This window comes from Gorilla gorilla, chromosome 5 (genome assembly GCF_029281585.2).
Source record: "Gorilla gorilla gorilla isolate KB3781 chromosome 5, NHGRI_mGorGor1-v2.1_pri, whole genome shotgun sequence".
NCBI classification, from domain to species: Eukaryota; Metazoa; Chordata; class Mammalia; order Primates; family Hominidae; genus Gorilla; species Gorilla gorilla.
In genome coordinates, this window is record NC_073229.2 from 75,054,204 (window position 1) to 75,075,882 (window position 21,679).

At 40.1% G+C, this 21,679-nt stretch overlaps 1 protein-coding gene across 1 annotated transcript in view; it reads left to right on the forward strand.

Moving 5' to 3' along the window:
* PRIM2 (DNA primase subunit 2) overlaps nucleotides 1-21,679 on the forward strand; it is a 424,713-nt gene that overhangs the window by 42,308 nt on the left and 360,726 nt on the right. The window lies entirely within an intron of this gene.

The window sequence follows — 21,679 nt, forward strand, 5'->3', positions numbered from 1 at the left end:
GATTATATCTGCAAAGACCCTGTTTCCAAATGAAGTCACATTCTGGGGTCCTGAGAGTTGGGATTTCAAAATACCTTCTTGTGGGGTGCAATTCCACCCACACCCTGCAATAAGATTCTAAAATTGAATAGTAGCAATCTTATTTCTCTTTTGACATCTATCACATCTAGCTTATTTTATAGTAATCTATCTTTTATCTCCCCCTACAACACTGAACAGCCCAAGGACGGAATCTATTTCTGATTCACTTTTGTGTCCCTGACAGTATCTACATGTCCCATAATAGGTTTGATAGGTACTAAGTGACCGGGCTGAGGCTTGCACCCTCCCCTCCTGACTCATGACCAATCCTTCAGACTACAGCGTGCTGCCACTAGCCTGGTACATGCATTTGTGAGTTCCTTGGATTTTAACTCCTTGGTTGATTTATTTTTTGAAAACACTATATATCAGGAAGATGGGTTTGGCTAGCTGAAATAGCTGGTTATAGCTTGCCTTGGGTGGTTAAATATTTATGTCTTCTGAGAGTGAACAATGGGCTTTATTCTACCAGGGAAATAATCTTGTTTGTCCCCATTTATTGGCTCTTTTTTCCTCTTTTACATTTTCAGCATCCTAATGATGTCCTTAGTGATAGTTGCTATGGAAGTATTTTAGTGTTTTCTGCAGTGTTGGGTGGTGCAGTACCTGAAGCCTTCTTTAGTGTGTATTTATAATGACACCAAGCCATGAATTTCATTTTTGTGGTAGCTTTCTTGCTTAATAACTGGTTGTCGTCGGGGGAGTGGTCTGCATTTATTTTGGCCTCCTGGTTTATCACACTGATTCTTCTTCTCCTTTTCATTGTTCCTGGAGTGCTCGTCATCACTTTAAATACTCAACCCATTATTTCACAGAATATAATGACAGAGCCAGCCCCATCATTTTATCATTGAATACGCTGGTAAACAGTTGCAACCCCTCTAATACCAATGTGATGAGGGGTGATTTAAACTTGTAAAAGTCAAATGCTTTTTTTTTTTTTTTTTTTTTTTTTGCGATGGAGCCTCACTCTGTTGCCAGGCTGGAGTGCAGTGGCACAATCTTGGCTCACGGCAACCTCCGCCTCCTGAGTTCAAGCGATTCTCCTGCCTCAGCCTCCTGAGAAGCTGGGACTACAGGTGCGCCCCACCAAGCCCAGTTAATTTTTGCATTTTTTAGTAGATATACAGTTTCACCATGTTGGCCAAGATGGTTCCAATCTCTTGACCTTGTGATCTGCCCACTGGCCTCCCAAAGTGCTGGGATTAAAGGCGTCAAAAACTTTTAAGGATGTACAGTTTAGAGATTGAGACTCAGTAATGGGTGGAGGAGAGAAAACTGAGATATCTAGAGAATTGGATTGTGGTGTCTTCCGTAAAATAGTAATAGTAGTACATGTTCTACCTACTTGATAGGATTGTTATGAGGGTCATGTGATTAATGTATATGAAAGCAATTTGTAAGCTGTACAGTGCTATAAAATGTTTATATATGTTATCATTAATAACAACTAGATTGTTAATAGTCCTGATTGCTTTTGACCTGGATGTCTATGGAGAAGCAGCTTAATCTCTGGTGAAGACATGACTTGACCTTTTTACTGAACCGTGTGGGCAAATGATCAGGCCATTATGCAGTATTTTCAAGGCCATCAGGTTGTCTGTGTTAGCCTTTTTCATTCGACTCTTACCTTTTGTTTGGGGAGGAGAAGGGACAGTATGACTTTAATTATTAAGCTGAAGAAGTGGAGAAATCTTGATTTCTTGAATAGCTTTTTCAAGTCAGCTCTTTAATATAAAGTCTCTCTGGTGCATCTCTTGCTAGCTTGCCACGTTGGTATGTGCCATTTTAATTTTGTTCCTCCAAAGGTTTGGGTTATTTTTCCATACAGTTTGGTTTACGGTAGACGCTCAACCACTTACTAGAATAGAACACACTTAGGCATGTAGACTTTGACAATTCTAGGGAAAAGTTGTGAATGCATTTAGTGATTTGATTTATGTGTTTTAGTTTAAGTAATCTATCAATTTATCCTATAGATAGCCCAGAAATTGATGTCACTGCAATTAAACAGAATTTTTTTATAAAGAATTCCGTGCCTGACAACTCTAGACATATTTATTATGCAGCTTCTCTTAAAGGATTTTCAATTTGCTCATTTGGAGCAAATTTTGTGTGTTAAATGCAGTTGGTTCCTAGACACTGACTCATTTTCCAAATCTGAGTACACTTTTTCCTCAATTGACTTTCCCCTGCCAGTATGTCATCCAACTATTCTTTAATGTACTGTCAAAATGTGGTCACCTCATCATTAACAGGAAATGGGCTTCTTGCCCAGTCTTATGAAAGTAGAATAAAATCAGACAGTTTGATTTTTAAACTATAGGAAAAGGAGAATGAAAAAACAGCAAAACTTAACTAATTTCCAAGCTCAGGGCTATTTATAAAGAGCCTGAACAAATAAGACACCCAGAAACGAAAGGAAAACTGCAATTTGCTTGGCTTTGTGTAGAATACAGAAGAATTTCCATTTTACTCTAAATATAAAGTAGCTGCAATGTGAGTCAACATAAATAAAACAAAGAAACCAAGTCTTTATGGAAGATGACAGCAGTTTCATGTGGGCAGCTTCATGTGTTTAAGCATCTCAACGTGAAAACTTGGCCACTTGCTCAAGATTGTTTCTCTGTATTTAGATTTTTGGTGCAAATATCATCTCTGTCTCTAGGAAACAAACCCAGACGGCCTACAGAGTCAAGAATGAAGAACTCATTTTACTGAAATGTTAATGTCAACTCTAAAAATATCAGAGTTTTCAGTTTTACCTAATCAAATAATCAGCTCGACAATTTTTTTGCAACCACAGTTGCTTATAGGGCTGACCAAAGTGACGATTTGTTTAAGACCAAGTTCGAGGTTAGTTAAACATATAACATATAGCACAGATTTCATTTAACCATGTGGATAATTCAGCCAAATATGTTCTTCATGAATTGCTGTGAAAAAGAGTAATTTGCCGCATTTGAATTATCTGATTACCTGTCCTGATCTTCTACTTCACTTTGAGTGTATATGTAGACTTTATTAGAATAAAATTTTGTAGTGTAAAAATAGTCTATGTCGCCACAGCTTCTCTCTACTTGCTAGTTCAAAGCTTTCTCTTTAATTTTTGATCAGTGCCAATTTGGAACTGATCTCTTTTAGCTCAGTTTCCTCATTTGTGGAGTGGGTATCTTAACATCCAAAATAATAAATGATTAAAAATAGTCAAAAAAAGTTAAAAATAAATGATTAGTGGAATGATGAAAAATACTTCACACAGAATCCAGCATATAGTGAATGCTCAATGAATTTTAACTATTTTGACTTTTACCGTTAAAGATGTGACGTGGGAAGTCATTAAACCTTTTGTAGCTTAGTTCTTTAGGTATGAAAGACAAATGTCTTGATATAAGTCTAAAAATGTTCTTAAAATGCATGCAGTGCCTCCACATGCAAAGTGAAGCACAGAATTTAAGTAATTACCTTCATTAATTAATCAATGCATTGCTTTACCTAATAGGTTGATACATGTTTTAGAGCAAAGCTTGATGCACAAAGGTCCACTTTGCTTGGATATTAGTTTTATTGTCATTTTGCCATTTTTTTGGTATTCATTATCTACTGTGATGGGACAAGAATTTGGGTGAAAGTAGTTTACTTGGGAGGTGATCCCAGGAGGCATGATCAGGGAGTGGGCAAGTAAGACTGGCAAAAGAGGAACACCATTAAAGGATACATTGAGAAGCGGGTTACTGTCATGGGCAAGTGAGCTCAATCCCAGTGGCATCTCTTTGAGAGACTGCATAAAACCTTTGAGCAACCTCATCCATTTAGTCCAGCACTATACTAATATTATCACTTTCTACGAGCAATACCACATGAAAAAATTTGGGGAGCACTGCTATAAAGAATGGTTGAGAGTGCTGAAGAGAAGCCAGGAAAATAAAAAGCAGAATAAATAAGAATGGTTGACATGCATGGTGGCTCACACCTGTAATCCCAGCACTTTGGGAGGCGGAGGCGGGAGGACCACTTGAGGCCAGGAGTTAAAGACCAGCCTGGGCAACATTGCGACACCCCATCTCTACAAAAAAATTTTAAAATTAGCTAGGCATGGTGGCACATGCTGGTCTCGAAAACCTGGCCTCAAATGACCCTCCCGCCTTGGCCTCCCAAAGTGCTGGGATTACAAGGGTGAGCCACCATCCTGGCCTGGTTACATTTAACTGTGTTGCAGAGAAGATCGTGGATTCATTCAAAATGAAATCATTGTTGCTGGGTTCTTGTAAAAGTAAGGTTGTTGAGCTATGGGCATTGAGCATATGGGAACAGAAACATAATCCTTTTAATCTACTCAGCATTTTGCAGGCTTCAGAGGAATAATGGCTGTTGTTTCTGGCTTTGCAGTTCAAGTGAGATGGATTCAGAAGAGCTCCAAGCACATTCCTAAAGTATTAGGTGGTTGGAAGGTTCTATGAGTTACGTAGTTGTTACTTCAGTCTCCAGCGGAAGGGAGGGGACATGTCTTCCTAGTCACATTCCTCCTTGGTCTCAAAAAACCACATTTTGTTCCCTTCAAGTCAGGAATGTAGCCAGAATGCCCACCAGGTGGTGCTCCAATTACTTTACTGTATAACATTTTGTGACCTCCTGTAGGATATAAGAATATTAAATGTTAGAGTTAAAGGCCGAAAATATTCTGTAACTTGAGCCTCAAGATGTAAAGACTTCATATATTCAGAAGACTAATATGGCTTTTAAAATATCACATGACATCAAAATGTCTATGCACAAAAGGTGAAAAAAAATGCTATCTCAGAGCCAAGGTTAACATTCTTGGTAGAAAAAGAGATTACAATCAATATTTTTTTAATTGAGCTTTAAAAAGAATTCTGATGCACTAGGTTCTGAGGCATTACAAGGATTTATATGTATATATATGGCAATTTCCCCCCACATTTATTTATTTATTTTTAATTTTATTATTATTATACTTTAAGTTTTAGGGTACATGTGCACAACGTGCAGGTTTGTTACATATGTATACATGTGTCATGTTGGTGTGCTGCACCCATTAACTCGTCATTTACATTAGGTATTTCTCCTAATGCTATCCCTCCCCCCTCCCCCCACCCCACAACAGTCCCCAGAGTGTGATGTTCCCCTTCCTGTGTCCATGTGATCTCATTGTTCAATTCCCACCTATGAGTTCTCACATGTGGTGTTTGGTTTTTTGTCCTTGCGATAGTTTACTGAGAATGATAATTTCCAATTTCATCCATGTCCCTACAAAGGACATGAACTTATCATTTTTTATGGCTGCATAGTATTCCATGGTGTATATGTGCCACATTTTCTTAATCCAGTCTATCATTGTTGGACATTTGGGTTGGTTCCAAGTCTTTGCTATTGTGAATAGTGCCGCAATAAACATATGTGTGCATGTGTCTTTATAGCAGCATGATTTATAGTCCTTTGGGTATATACCCAGTAATGGGATGGCTAGATCAAATGGTATTTCTAGTTCTAGATCCCTGAGGAATCGCCAAACTGACTTCCACAATGGTTGAACTAGTTTACAGTCCCACCAACAGTGTAAAAGTGTTCCTATTTCTCCACATCCTCTCCAGCACCTGTTGTCTCCTGACTTTTTAATGATTGCCATTCTAACTGGTGTGAGATGGTATCTCATTGTGGTTTTGATTTGCATTTCTCTGATGCCCGGTGATGATGAGCATTTTTTCATGTGTTTTTTGGCTGCATAAATGTCTTCTTTTGAGAAGTGTCTGTTCACATCCTTTGCCCACTTTTTGATGGGATTGTTTTTTTCTTGTAAATTTGTTTGAGTTCATTGTAGATTCTGGATATTAGCCCTTTGTCAGATAAGTAGATTGCAAAAATTTTCTCCCATTCTGTGGGTTGCCTGTTCACTCTGATGGTAGTTTCTTTTGCTGTGCATAAGCTCTTTAGTTTAATTAGATCCCATTTTTCAATTTTGGCTTTTGTTGCCATTGCTTTTGGTGTTTTAGACATGAAGTCTTTGCCCATGCCTCTGTCCTGAATGGTATTGCCTAGGTTTTCTTCTAGGGTTTTTATGGTTTTAGGTCTAACATGTAAGTCTTTAATCCATCTTGAATTAATTTTTGTATAAGGTGTAAGGAAGGGATCCAGTTTCAGCTTTCTACATATGGCTAGCCAGTTTTCCCACCACCATTTATTAAACAGGGAATCCTTTCCCCATTTCTTGTTTTTGTCAGGTTTGTCAAAGATCAGATAGTTGTAGATATGCAGCGTTATTTCTGAGGGCTCTGTTCTGTTCCATTGGTCTATATATCTGTTTTGGTACCAGTACCATGCTGTTTTGGTTACTGTAGCCTTGTAGTATAGTTTGAAGTCAGGTAGCGTGATGCCTCCAGCTTTGTTCTTTTGGCTTAGGATTGACTTGGCGATGCGGGCTCTTTTTTGGTTCCATATGAACTTTAAAGTAGTTTTTTCCAATTCTGTGAAGAAAGTCATTGGTAGCTTGATGGGGATAGCATTGAATCTATAAATTATCTTGGGCAGTATGGCCATTTTCATGATATTGATTCTTCCTACCCATGAGCATGGAATGTTCTTCCATTTCTTTGTATCCTCTTTTATTTCATTGAGCAGTGGTTTGTAGTTCTCCTTGAAGAGGTCCTTCACGTCCCTTGTAAGTTGGATTCCTAGGTAATTTATTCTCTTTGAAGCAATTGTGAATGGGAGTTCACTCATGATTTGGCTGTTTGTCTGTTATTGGTGTATAAGAATGCTTGTGATTTTTGCACATTGATTTTGTATCCTGAGACTTTGCTGAAGTTGCTTATCAGCTTAAGGAGATTTTGGGCTGAGACGTTGGGGTTTTCTAGATATACAATCATGTCATCTGCAAACAGGGATGATTTGACTTCCTCTTTTCCTAATTGAATGCCCTTTATTTCCTTCTCCTGCCTAATTGCCCTGGCCAGAACTTCCAACACTATGTTGAATAGGAGTGGTGAGAGAGGGCATCCCTGTCTTGTGCCAGTTTTCAAAGGGAATGCTTCCAGTTTTTGTCCATTCAGTATGATATTGGCTGTGGGTTTGTCATAGATAGCTCTTATTATTTTGAGATACGTCCCATCAATACCTAATTTATTGAGAGTTTTTAGCATGAAGGGTTGTTGAATTTTATCAAAGGACTTTTCCGCATCTCTTGAGATAATCATGTGGTTTTTGTCTTTGGTTCTGTTTATATGCTGGATTACACTTACTGATTTGCGTATGTTGAGCCAGCCTTGAATCCCAGGGATGAAGCCCACTTGATCATGGTGGATAAGCTTTTTGATGTGCTGCTGGATTTGGTTTGCCACTATTTTATTGAGGATTTTTGCATCGATGTTCATCAGGGATATTGGTCTAAAATTCTCTTTTTTTGTTTTGTCTCTGACAGGCTTTGGTATCAGGATGATGCTGGCCTCATAAAATGAGTTAGGCAGGATTCCCTCTTTTTCTATTGATTGGACTAGTTTCAGAAGGAATGGTACCAGCTCCTCTTTGTACCTCAGGTAGAATTCGGCTGTGAATCCATCTGGTCCTGGACTTTTTTTGGTTGGTAAGCGATTGATTATTGCCTCAATTTCAGAGCCTGTTATTGGTCTATTCAGAGATTCAACTTCTTTCTGGTTTAGTCTTGGGAGGGTGTATGTGTCAAGGAATGTGTCCATTTCTTCTAGATTTTCTAGTTTATTTGCGTAGAGGTGTTTATAGTATTCTCTGATGGTAGTTTGTATTTCTGTGGGATTGGTGGTGATATCCCCTTTGCCATTTTGTATTCCGTCTATTTGATTCTTCCTCTTTTCTTCTTTATTAGTCTTGCTACTGGTCTATCAATTTTGTTGATCTTTTCAAAAAACCAGCTCCCGGATTCATTGATTTTTTGAAGGGTTTTTTGTGTCTCTATTTCCTTCAGTTCTGCCCTGATCTTAGTTATTTCTTGCCTTCTGCTAGCTTTTGAATGTGTTTGCTCTTGCTTCTCTAGTTCTTTTAATTGTGATGTTAGGGTGTCCATTTTAGATCTTTCCTGCTTTCTCTTGTGGGCATTTAGTGCTATAAATTTCCTTCTACACACTGCTTTGAATGTGTCCCAGAGATTCTGGTATGTTGTGTCTTTGTTCTCGTTGGTTTCAAAGAACATCTTTATTCTGCCTTCATTTCATTATGTACCCAGTAGTCATTCAGGAGCAGGTTGTTCAGTTTCCATGTAGTTGAGTGGATTTGAGTGAGTTTCTTAATCCTGAGTTCTAGTTTGATTGCACTGTGGTCTGAGAGACAGTTTGTTATAATTTCTGTTCTTTTACATTTGCTGAGGAGTGCTTTACTTCCAACTATGTGGTCAATTTTGGAATAGGTGTGGTGTGATGGTGAAAGGAATGTATATTCTACTGATTTGGGGTGGAGAGTTCTGTAGATGTCTATTAGGTCAGCTTGGTGCAGAGTTGAGTTCAATTCCTGGGTATCCTTGTTAACTTTCTGTCTCGTTGATCTTTCTAATGTTGACAGTGGGGTGTTAAAGTCTCCCATTATTATTGTGTGGTAGTGTAAGTCTTTGTAGGTCACTAACGACTTGCTTTATGAATCTGGGTGCTCCTGTATTGGGTGCATATATATTTAGGATAGTTAGCTCTTCTTATTGAATTGATCCCTTTACCATTATGTAATGGCCTTCTTTGTCTCTTTTGATCTTTGATGGTTTAAAGTCTGTTTTATCAGAGACTAGGATTGCAACCCCTGCCTTTTTTTGTTTTCCATTTGCTTGGTAGATCTTCCTCCATCCCTTTATTTTGAGCCTATGTGTGTCTCTGCACGTGAGATGGGTTTCCTGAATACAGCACACTGATGGGTCTTGACTCTTTATCCAATTTGCCAGTCTGTGTCTTTTAATTGAGGCATTTAGTCCATTTACATTCAAAGTTAATATTGTTATGTGTGAATTTGATCCTGTCATTATGATGTTAGCTGGCTATTTTGCTCGTTAGTTGATGCAGTTTCTTCCTAGCCTCGACGGCCTTTACAATTTGGCATGTTTTTGCAGTGGCTGGTACCAGTTGTTCCTTTCCATGTTTAGTGCTTCCTTGAGGAGCTCTTTTAGGGCAGGCCTGATGGTGACAAAATCTCTCAGCATTTGCTTGTCTGTAAAGTATTTTATTTCTGCTTCACTTATGAAGCTTAGTTTGGCTGGATATGAAATTCTGGGTTGAAAATTCTTTTCTTGAAGAATGTTAAATATTGGCCCCCACTCTCTTCTGGCTTGTAGAGTTTCTGCTGAGAGATCAGCTGTTAGTCTGATGGGCTTCCCTTTGTGGGTAACCCGACCTTTCTCTCTGGGTGCTCTTAACATTTTTTCCTTTATTTCAACTTTGGTGAATCTGACAATTATGTGTCTTGGAGTTCCTCTTCTCGAGGAGTATCTTTGTGGCATTCTCTGTATTTCCTGAATTTGAATGTTGGCCTTCCTTGCTAGATTGGGGAAGTTCTCCTGGATAATATCCTGCGGAGTATTTTCCAGCTTGGTTCCATTCTCCCCGTCACTTTCAGGTGCACCGATCAGACGCAGATTTGGTCTTTTCACATAGTCCCATATTTCTTGGAGGCTTTGTTCGTTTCTTTTTATTCTGTTTTCTCTAAACTTCTCTTCTCGCTTCATTTCATTCATTTCATCTTCCATGACTGATACCCTATCTTCCAGTTGATCACATCGGCTACTGAGGCTTCTGCATTCATCACATAGTCCTTGTGCCTTGGTTTTCAGCTCCATCACATCCGTTAAGGACTTCTCTGCATTGGTTATTCTAGTTATGCATTCGTATAATTTTTTTTCAAAGTTTTGAACTTCTTTGCCATTGGTTCAAACTTCCTCCTGTAGCTTGGAGTAGTTTGATCGTCTGAAGCCTTCTTCTCTCAGCTCGTCAAAGTCATTCTCCATCCGGCTTTGTTCCATTGCTGGTGAGGAGCTGCATTCTTTTGGAGGAGGAGAGGCACTCTGATTTTTAGAGTTTCCAGTTTTTCTGCTCTGTTTTTTCCCCATCTTTGTGGTTTTATCTACCTTTGGTCTTTGATCATGGTGACATACAGATGGGTTTTTGGTGTGGATGTCCTTCCCATTTGTTAGTTTTCCTTCTAACAGACAGGTACCTCAGCTGCAGGTCTGTTGGCGTTTGCTAGAGGTCCACTCCAGACCCTGTTTGCCTGGGTATCAGCAGCGGTGGCTGCAGAACAGCGGATATTGGTGAACCGCAAATGCTGCTGCCTGATCATTCCTCTGGAAATTTTGTCTCCGAGGCGTACCCGGCCGTGTGAGGTGTCAGTCCGCCCCTACTGGGGGGTGACTCCCCGTTAGGCTACTCAGGGGTCAGGGACCCACTTGAGGAGGCAGTCTGCCCGTTCTGAGATCTCCAGCTGCATGCTGGGAGAACCACTGCTCTCTTCAAAGCTGTCAAACAGGGACATTTATGTTTGCAGAGGTTACTGCTGTCTTTTTGTTTGTCTGTGCCCTGCCCCCAGAGGTGGAGCCTACAGAGGCAGGCAGGCCTCCTTGAGCTGTGGTGGGCTCCACCCAGTTCGAGCTTCCCTGCCGCTTTGTTTACCTAATCCAGTCTCGGCAATGGCGGGTGCCCCTCCCCCAGCCTCCCTGCAGCCTTGCAGTTTGATCTCAGACTGCTGTGCTGGCCATGAGCAAGACTCCGTGTGCAGAGGACCCTCCGAGCCAGGTGTGGGACATAATCTCCTGGTGTACCGTTTTTTAAACCCATTGGAAAAGCACAGTATTCAGGTGGGAGTGACCCGATTTTCCAGGTGCCATCTGTCACCCCTTTCTTTGACTAGGAAAGGGAATTCCCTGACCCTTTGCGCTTCCCAGGTGATGCGATGCCTCGCCCTGCTTTGGCTTGTGCATGGCGTGCTGCACCCACTGTCCTGCACCCACTCACTGTCTGGCACACCCCAGTGAGATGAACCTGGTACCTCAGTTGGAAATGCAGAAATCACCTATCTTCTGCATCACTCACGCTGGGAGCTATAGACCGGAGCTGTTCCTATTCGGCCATCTTGGCTTCTCCCTCTGTTTATTTATTTTGAGACAGAGTCTTCCTCTGTTGCCCAGGCTGGAGTGCAGTGGCGTGATCTCGGGTCACTGCAACCTCCACCTCCCAGGTTCAAGTGATTCCCCTGCCTCAGCCTCCTGAGTAGCTGGGACCACAGGCACATGCCTCAACACCTGGCTAATTTTTTTGTGTGTGTGTATTTTTAGGAGAGACGGGGTTTCACCATGCTAGCCAGGATGGTCTCAATCTCCTGATCTCGTGATCCGCCTGCCTTGGATTACAGGCGTGAGCCACTGCTCCCAGCCCCTCCTCCCACATTTATACATGTGATGTCTTTCAATATCATCTCAGAATGGATAAGATGTAGATCAAAAATTCTGTCAAAAACAGTGCAAAAAAATGGAAGCAGACGAAATACCAATTTTCAAGGTAAGCAAGCAAGACTAGAGTTAAAAGTAGACTATGTGGTTGGGTGCATTGGCTCAGGCCTGTAATCCCAGCACCTTGGGAGGCCAAGGTGGGTGAATCAAATGAGGCCAGGAGTGAAACCCTGTCTCTACTAAAAATACAAAACAAATTAGCAAGGCGTGGTGGAGCACACCTGTAATCCCAGCTACTCAGGAGGCTGAGGCATGAGAATCACTTGAACCCAGGAGGCAGAGGTTGCAGTGAGCCGAGATTGTGCCATTGCACTCCAGCCTGGGCAACAGAGTGAGACTCTTTTTCAAAAAAACAAACAAAAAAAAGTAGATTATGTTATTACTGGACAGTTACTACTGAATGAATCCAAATATTTGCTTTCTTCAGCCTTACACTTGGACTGCCAGGCTGCTAGAGAAACATAACAGGACAATTTCGTGTCATCTTTAAGTCAAGACTTTAAACAGAATTTCTGGAAGGAAGCAACTTAAATCCATTTCCTCCACTTTCATTGCCAGCCTAACACAGCTGTCGTCTCCTGAGCCATTGAGTTCTTGGGCCTACAGTGGCTGGAGAGTGCTTGCTCTGTTGGAGTCCTCATGAAAAAGTAGAATTGGACTTTCTCCCAGTGGGCCAACTGGAACTCCTTCAATCCCACCAAACGGGTAACGAAAACGTCCATAGCAGTGGTGTTCATAATAGCAAAAATGCAAAACTATCTATACATCAATTAGTAGCAAAATGAATTAATCAGCTGTCATATTTTATATAGTGAAATATTGTATAGCAGTGACGAGGAAGGAACTGGAGCTCCATGTTTCCACATGGATAAATCTCCAAAATATAGAACTGAACAAAGAAAGAAAATAAGCAAGTAGCAGTAGCATGCTAGAATATTATATAACTAATAAAAAGTTAAAAACTGGGCCAGGCGCAGTGGCTCACACCTGTAATCCCAGCACTTTGGGAGGCCAAGGTGGGTGGATCAGCTGAGGTTGGGAGTTCAAGACCAGCCTGGCCAACATAGTGAAACCCAGTCTCTACTAAAAACACAAAAATTAGCTGGGTGTGGTGGCTCACGTCTGTAATCCCAGCTACTTGGGAGGCTGAGGCATGAGAATTGTGTGAACCCGGGAGGCAGAGGGTTGCAGTGAGCTGAGATCATGCCACTGTACTCCAGCCTGGGCAACAGAGTGAGACTGTCTCAAATAAAATAAAATAAAATAAACCAAAAACAAAAGTTAAAAATTATAAAACAATACCATTTACATATATATATATATATATACATGCATACATATGTATGTATGTAAATACATATATAATAGTAAAAAAGAAAAGGTAGTGGTTACTTTTAGTAAGGGAAAAGCATGGGTGGAAAGACATATATAGGAGCTTCAATTATAATGGTACCGTCTTAATTTGTAAGCTGAATGGTAGATGAAGAAGTGATCATTAAGATGTAATGATATATTTGGGAGGCCAAAACAGGCAGATTGCTTGTGCTCAGAAGTTTGAGACCAGCCTGAGCAACATGGTGAAACCCATCTCTAAAAAAAGAAAATAGAAAAAAATTAGCTGGGCGTGGTGGTGCATGCATGTAGTCCCAGCTATTTGGGGGGCTCAGGTGGGAGAATGGCTTGAGCCCAGGAGGTCGAGGCTGCCATGAACCAGGGTTGTGCCACTGCACTCCAGCCTGGGTGACCAACTGAGACCCTGCCTCAAAAAAAAAAGATATAATGATATATGAAATGTAAGATTTTTTTTTTGCATGTCTCAAATAAGTCAAAGCAGCATGGGGGAGAAGAAGAAAAAGGAGAGGAGGAAGAGGAAGAGGAGAAGAGGAAGAAGGAGAAGACCACCTTGGAAGGACAAAGAATAGGAACCAGCAGGCCTGTGAGTTCCAGTGGGTGTGTTGTTTTGGGCAAGAAGTTACCATCAGAGAGACTCAGCACAACAAGAGGGAATGCTGAGAGGCATTCCTGAGGTCAGAGAGTGTGTTTGCTGGGAAAATCAGATGACATGGGATGGGAAGGTATCCTTTCAAAAGGGTCAGGTCCATCCATTCCTTCAATGTATATTTATGAACTATATGTGCTCTGCACTGTTCTAGGACACAGCAGTGAACAAATCAGCCCAAAATCTGCTCTCATGAGCTTAGGTGTCTGGCAGGCAAATTCTGTATCTAGCCTGTTTGTGTGAACTTCCTAGCTAGGCATTCAGGGAAGGACAGAGATTTATTTACTCTACAAATATATATTGAACACTTCATATATGTCAAATAATGCTGGATGCTGGGGAGATGGAATGAGTCCCTGTCTTCAAGAAACTTACAATGCAGTGGGAAAAGCCTTATATGCAGTTACCCATTTAAAGTTAAATGTGTTAGAGGCAAGCAGAGTACCTTGGGAACACAGCAGAAGCCGGGGGGTGGTAGGGAGTGTTGGAGCCTGCTTCTGCTTGGAAAATGAGTTGATTTCAGAGAACCACGATGTGAATTCAGAATCAGTGTCAGTTCATTAGCATAGATTAAAGATTCTGGCCAGGCGCAGTGGCTCATGCCTGTAATCCCAGCAATTTGGGAGGCCGAGGTGGGTGGATCACAAGGTCAGGAGATGGAGACCATCCTGGCTAACATGGTGAAACCCCATCTCTACTAAAAAAATACAACAAAAATTAGCCAGGTGTGGTGGCGGGCACCTGTAGTCCCAGCTACTCAGGAGGCTGAGGCAGGAGGATGGCGTGAACCCGGGAGGTGGAGCTTGCAGTGAGCCGAGATCGTGCCACTGCACTCCAGCCTGGGTGACAGAGCGAGATTCCATCTCAGAGAAACAAACAAACAAACAACAACAAAACAAAACAAAACAAAAAAAGATTCTGTGTTTGAGCTGGGCACGGTAGCTCATGCCTATAATCCCAGCAATTTGGGAGCCTGAGATGGGCAGATCACTTCAAGTCGAGAGTTTGAGACCATCCTGGCCAACATGGTGAAACCCTGTCTCTACCAAAAATACAAAAATTAGCCGGGTGTGGTAGTGGGTGCCTGTAATCCCAGCTACTTGGGAGGCTGAGGCAGGAGAATCACTTGAACCTGGGAGGTGAAGATTGCAGTGAGCCGAGATTGCACCTCTGCACTACAGCCTGGGTGACAGAGCGAGACTGTTTAAAAAAAAAAAAAATTTCTACCTTTGGAGCATATACCTAAAGGTAGCCTTATGCTCTGGGGCACTAGGAAGTCTGTTATCCAAAACCATCTCTCTTCCCTTCCCTGTGTCCTCCTACCACCAGTCTGTTGCTATTAGAAATTCATTGCATTGCCTCCATTTTATTATTTTAAATAACACACTATTCTATTAAAAATTATTTTATAAATACAATTCTTATAATCGAATTTACAACTTTAATGTTTTGACAGGAGCTATGTCCCGAAATGTCTTATTGACAAAAACACCAAAATATCTGTGACATTCTGAGAGACACAATATAATACACAATCAGGACACAATGTGTTTATTTTTTTTCTTTTTCATGTTTTCCAAGGCATGAAGAGTACAGTAGAGAAAAAAGGACTTATGGATGAGGGAGTGGCTTCAGCCAGGAAGGGATCCATGAAAGAGGAGGGAAAGCATGTCCAGCAGTTGGGGAGGTAAAAGAGAGTATAGTTTTTATGAACAAAGCTACAGACTAGGGAGAAAAAAAGATATAGACTAGGAGATCTTCCCCATCAACATTACTCTGGAAATCTGTGGAACAGTTTTTTCCTATGTGAGAATTATACTGAAACAATGAAGCAAATAAGAAAAAAAGACTGTTTGTTCATTCAAATATTCTGTTACGCTTATTTTGTGACACTGTGACAGATACTAGGAGTACAGTCTCTGAAGCACCCATTGAAAGCAGTAGATTGTGACTGCTTATAGTGTTCATTCTCCTACCCAAAGGGGTGAAATTACGGTCTGTGAAACCCTAAACCCAATTCATTGAGGGAGTAGTACTAGAAGTTTGGCTTCTAAAATCATGTTTCCGAGTCCTGTCTTAAGGAAGGACTTGAGCTTATGAAAGTTTTATATGAGGGAAACCACACATTAGAGCTGGAAAATCTTACAGCTTACTTTACTGCTTTTTTCTTTTTTTAACTTATGGAAACTGCATTCCCTAAGTCTGGGAGGAAAAGGAAATTTCTGCTTCACACCCTTTTCAATTCTCATATGGAGTAGTTTGCTTTTACGTTGTAGGGTACCAGCTTCAGGAACTACTAGAGAAGCTTCTGTCAGCTTTTTTCAGAGAAACCTTGTGTGGATCCGTCAATGCAGTGTCCTTGGGAGAATTTCCAGGAACTCATGACTGCTGGAACCACCTACCCCAGGCAGGCTCCAGTCACCCTCTGTTTTGGAGAACTATATGACTAGATTGTGGCAAGTTTCTCTTTGCATCTAGGGATGTTAGGGGAAGGTGGTGATGGCGGCGCTACAGGAGAAACAATGAATATAGTGAATGAAATTAGTCTCATTAAAAAGTGGTGGAGGTTCTACTATGTGCTAGCACTGTGCCAGGCTCCAAAGCCTGGATAATAACACAGAGACCCTGTGCTCAAGGGGATCACAGACAAGTGGGTGAGACAGATTAATGTGTGATAAATGCAAAAAGCAGCCAAAGTATGGTACTATGGTAGCATGGGGTAGAGAGGAGGCAGGGAAGTCCTGTTGAGTGAGGCTGTGGCTGAGTCCTAAGGGATAGTCCTTAACAAGGGGAAGATTTGGGGGAGGAATTTCCAGACTGAAGACACCCTATACCATGGAGTAAGTTTGGGGCCTGTAAGTAGCTCATAATAATGAGAAGGGAAGAGGACAAGAGATGAGGCTGAAGAGGGAGACAGACCCAGATATCATGAGGCCCCTTGTCTGCCATGCTAAGAAATCTGGACACCCTCAACAGTCCTTAGGGATACTGAGGGAGCCTGAGGAAGGCAGTGAGCACTTTCAAATGGTTTTTGTTTTCGTTTTTATTTTTTCTCCTATAAAATTAAAAAATTCGCATTGAAGAAAATTTGGAGGTGACAGAAAGGCGTAAAGAGAAAATATGTCACCTTTAATTTCTCCACACAGAAATAACCACTGCCAATTTTGGTATATTTGGTATATATCTTTTTATATGTTTGTGGTCACTTTGTTTATACAACTTTACATTTGCTTTTTTCATTAACGTTCTTTCCTGGGCATTTCCATACTTTGTATTCTTTTTTTTTTTAAATAAACTTTTAATTTTGAAATAATTTTAGACTAACAGAAGAGTTACAAAGACAATGCAGACAGTTCCTGTAGGTCCTTCCCCCAGCTTCCCAGGATGTTAACCAAGTACTTTCTTTCTTGTTTTTTTTTTTTTTTTTGAGATGGAGTCTCACTCTGTCACCCAGGCTGGAGTGCAACGGCATGGTCATGGCTCACTGCAACCTCCGCCTCCCAGGTTCAAGCGATTCTCCGGCCTCAGCCTCCTGAGTAGCTGGGATTACAGGTGTGTGCCACCACACCTGGCTAATTTTTGTAATTTTAGTAGAAACGGGGTTTCACCATGTTGGTCGGCTGGTCTCGAACTCCTGACCTCATGATCTGCCTGCCTCGGCCTCCCAAAGTGCTGGGATTACAGGCGTGAGCCACCATACCCAGCATGTACTATCTTTTTTTTAAAAAAATTTTTCATTGAGGTAAAATATCCATATATAATTTACCACCTTTACCATTTTTAGGTGTATATTTCAGTGTTATTAAATACATTTATATTCTTTTTTCCCTTTATCTCTCTCTTCCCCCATCCCTCCTGGCCTCTGCTAACCACAGTCTACTCTCTATCTTCATGAGATCCACTTTTTTAGCTCCTGCATATGAGTGAGAACATGAAATATTTGTCTTTTGTCTTTCTGTGCTTGTCTTATTTCACTTAACATCATGGCCTCCAGTTCCAAATACAAATGTTGCAGTTGCTGCAAATGACAAGATTTCATTCTTTTCTATGACTGAATAGCATTCAATATGTACCAGTTTTCTTTTATCTATTCATCCATTGATGAGTACTTTGGTTGATTCCATTCCGGCTATTGTGAATAGTGATGCAATAAACATAGGAGTGCAGATATCTCTTCGATATATTTATTTCCTTTCTTTTGTATATATATACCCAGCAGTGGAATTGCTGGATCATGTTCTGTTTTTAGTTTTTAGTTTTTTGAGGAAACTCCATACTGTTCTCCATAGTGGCTGTACTAGTTTACATTCCCACCAACAGTGTATGAGGGTTCCCATTTCTCCACATCCTCAGCAGCATCTAACAACAAACTTTCTATCTTTCCCATCACGGTATCAAAATATATTTACCTCTATCATATTTTCACTGATACTCTAAAATGACCACTAACTAAACTGAAAAACTGACCCCATAGTACTATGAGTTCATAGACATGCCCAACCTGAAACCCAACTGTACTTGAATAAGAGCCTCCTGGAGTCACAGTGCATTACCCTGGAGGAGTGGGAATTCTGGACAAAAGTAGCATGCTACACAGAGAAGTGCTCCTGGGCAGATGGGACTTTCAGGACCCCACAGCTTAGCCTGCATGTGGGAGCAGCTGGTGTGTACTACTTCCAGATGAATTCTCACTCACTAAGATATTGATAAGTGATCTGCAGGCATTTCTCCTTATGTTTATTAAAAAAAGCCATACAACTGAGTTTTTTGTGATCTTGACCAGTTTTAACCCTAAGTTTGATCCAGCATTTACTGACATTGCTTAAAGCCAGTACTAAATGATTTATGCTCAATTCTAAAGTCCTGGGTTGAATCACTTGGTCCTTCCAGATTGTCCAAGGAAAATACCATGTGCTGGCAAAGGTCACCATTAATGAGAGAAACAAATTATCCCTGAGGCTCAGTCCTAGCCCCTCTGTGTGTTCCTTTTCAACATCCAATGTGACCTCGTCTTTCTCTAAGTACTCTTAGCACTTATCTGTCCTCTTTTGAGGCCATTTTCATCCTCTGTCATTTGCATAGTTGTGTCTGTGTATATTCCTTATTATTTTGTATATTTCTTGAGAATATCTTCTCCCTTCTTATGTATTTAACAGTACTGATCATAGCACCTTACTATCCGATACTAAACAAATATTTGTTCCTTTGAATTTATTAATCCTCTATGCTTTTTCTTTTGGAGGTGTCACGGAGTCTCACAGCTTCAGCTAAGATCTTTTAGTACGTAAATTCTGTTGGGTATCTCCAACTGCTTCCTAAATGGTTCTACCCAGTAACCTACTTTCATTGCTAATTCCAAAAAGCTAATACTGAAACAGTCCCTCCCTTAGTCTCTCCCTGTTATGAGCTGAATTGTGTCTCCCTGCTCCCTCCACCAAATTCATATGTTGAATTCCTAACTCCCAGTACCTCAGAATGTGACCGTATTTGAAGATAGGGTCTTTAAAGATGTAATTAAGGTAAACGTAAAATGAGGTCCTATGGCTGATTGTCTTTATGCAAAGAGGATATTAGGACTCAGACACACACAGGTGGAACACCATGTGAAGACACAAGAGAGAAGACAGCCATCTGTAAGCTAACGAGAGAGGCTGCAAAAGAAACCAAACCTACAAACACTTTGACTTTGAACTTCTGGCCTCCAGAACCATAAGAAAATAAATTTCTGTGGTTTAAACTACCTAGTCTATAGTATTTTGTTATGGCAGTCCTACTAAACGAATATACTTCCTTTATCTGACTTATAAGCTGACTTTCCCAATACACCTCCACATTTCTGTCATATACCAGCATTCTCTCCGGCATAACTATCTGGGAGTCTTTTTTTCTAGTACTCTCACTCTTCTCATCATTAATTGTTTTGCTTTTTTTAAAAAAATTTCACCTTATTGGCACAGCTATTACTCTAGTCCTCCTCAGTTTCGATTCTTATTTCATAGCCTCAACACATTTTCCTCAAATACAGTTTTATATAGATCTCAGTATCTGATTTCTCTGTTATAATATACTCCCACATGCTTTCTGAGTGCCACTCATATGAAATGATCAACAATTCAACCATATCTTTGCCCATATTATTGCCTTTGTTGGGAGTGGCCTTTCTTCTCTTCCCCAGGGCTTAGTGGTTTGTGGATCTGGACATGTAACTACATGCCTTCTTGTTGACCTCTTATATCCCCTGTACTTCTGAACTTGGCATATGTTCTTGACTTCCCTAGTCTCAACCTCCAAATCTACCTCTCTGCTCTGTTCCTACTCCAGTTACAGTTTAAAATATTAGATTAACATTGAATACCCCCTGATTTCAAAGAGGCACTTCTCCATATAGTTATACCACCTATATAGGTGGCAGATACTGAAGATTAACATAGCGTTAAGTTAGAGGTTTTGGTTTCGTGTCAGATTTCTTATTAACTCGGTGGCTTTGGGAAAGTGCTAACACTTTTTTTCAGCCTCAACTCTAAAGTAAAGATAAAAATATGTGATTTCACTTGAGCATTATGAAGAAAAATAGATTAAGTATGAGAAAGATTTGTAAGGCATCTACAAAACAATATTTGGTATTATTTGTTGTTTGGCCTTCTTGATGCTTCCCATATTGTCTCTTATTGCCACTAATCCTGTCTTCCCAAGTGCCTGAAAAACTCGATTGGGGCCCAAATTATAGGTAATATATACTTTCTGACTCTTAACGTACCTAGTCATGATTTAATACTGATTTTTTTTTTAAAAGCTAACTCCTAAAATCACAGTAGTTGAAAAGCCTTTTAAGTAGGGTGGTTATTTAATTAACTTTGCATGACATGGTTCTAGCTCACCCTTGTAATCTCGGCATCATTATTATAGTATATTTCTTACTCTCAAAAGTGTGCTTATTTGGAAAACACATTATATGGTCACTCTCCCCATAAGTATCCTGGCTTAAACAGAACCACAGAAGTTTGTTTCATGAAGATAAAAAGGACATAGAGCAAACTTTTTTCTGTGGGAAAGAAGAACATGAAAGAGAGAGAGTTGAGTTTCTACTTTGGAGAATATTTCAGCTAGCAGAGATTGTAAAGTCTGTGGGTAAAATTTATTGTACTTAAATGTTTGCATGTCAGATAAGACAAACCAGCTGCACTTCACTACAATTGCCAAGTTTGGTATTTGCATTTAACTTTTGGCAGATGTGCTTGTACACTATTCAGGTCAAAAAGCTATTAATCAAACTGTTAAAATGTGTTGTTAAAAGTTGAAGATGTAGTCTATGTTCTGATCTTAAACAGTTTTTATTTGTTTTTATTACTCAAGTAATACATAGTTACTCAATACATACTCAACATACATACTTTTATTGTCTGGTTAAAATTATATCAAAATATATAGACTGAAAAATGTCTTTCTCCATCATCACTCACTCCTCATTTACCTAATCTCACTTTTCCATATGTAAACCAATTTTAACCAGAAACAACGCAAAATAAATATTGAGTATGAATGAATTGTAAATATCAAGACGTTCCATAAAAGTAACAAATTACTAACTTTTAATAAATAGTCCAACTTTTCTGGAAGAAAATTTGTCAAAATACATCAGTGTTAAACATGCAGTTTTAGACTCAGCAATTTCAATTCAAAGAAATAATTGGACAAGCATACAAGGATATACATGTAAAGATATTCATTGCAACCCAGGAGCTGAATTTTGCAAAGATTAACAAAAAATATAGACCACTAGCCAGACTAATAAAGAAGAGAGAAGAATCAAATAGATACAATAAAAAATGATAAAGGGGATATCACCACTGACCCCACAGAAATACAAACTACCATCAGAGAGTACGATAAACACCTCTATGCAAATAAACTAGAAAATCTAGAAGAAATCGATAATTTCCTGGACACATACACCCTCCCAAGACTAAATCAGGAAGAAGTCGAATCCCTGAATAGACCAATAACAAATTCTGAAATTGAGGCAGCAATTAATAGCCTACCAATGAAGAAAAAAGTCCAGGACTGGACGGATTCACAGCCGAATTCTACCAGAGATATAAAGACAGCTGGTACCATTCCTTCTGAAACTATTCCAA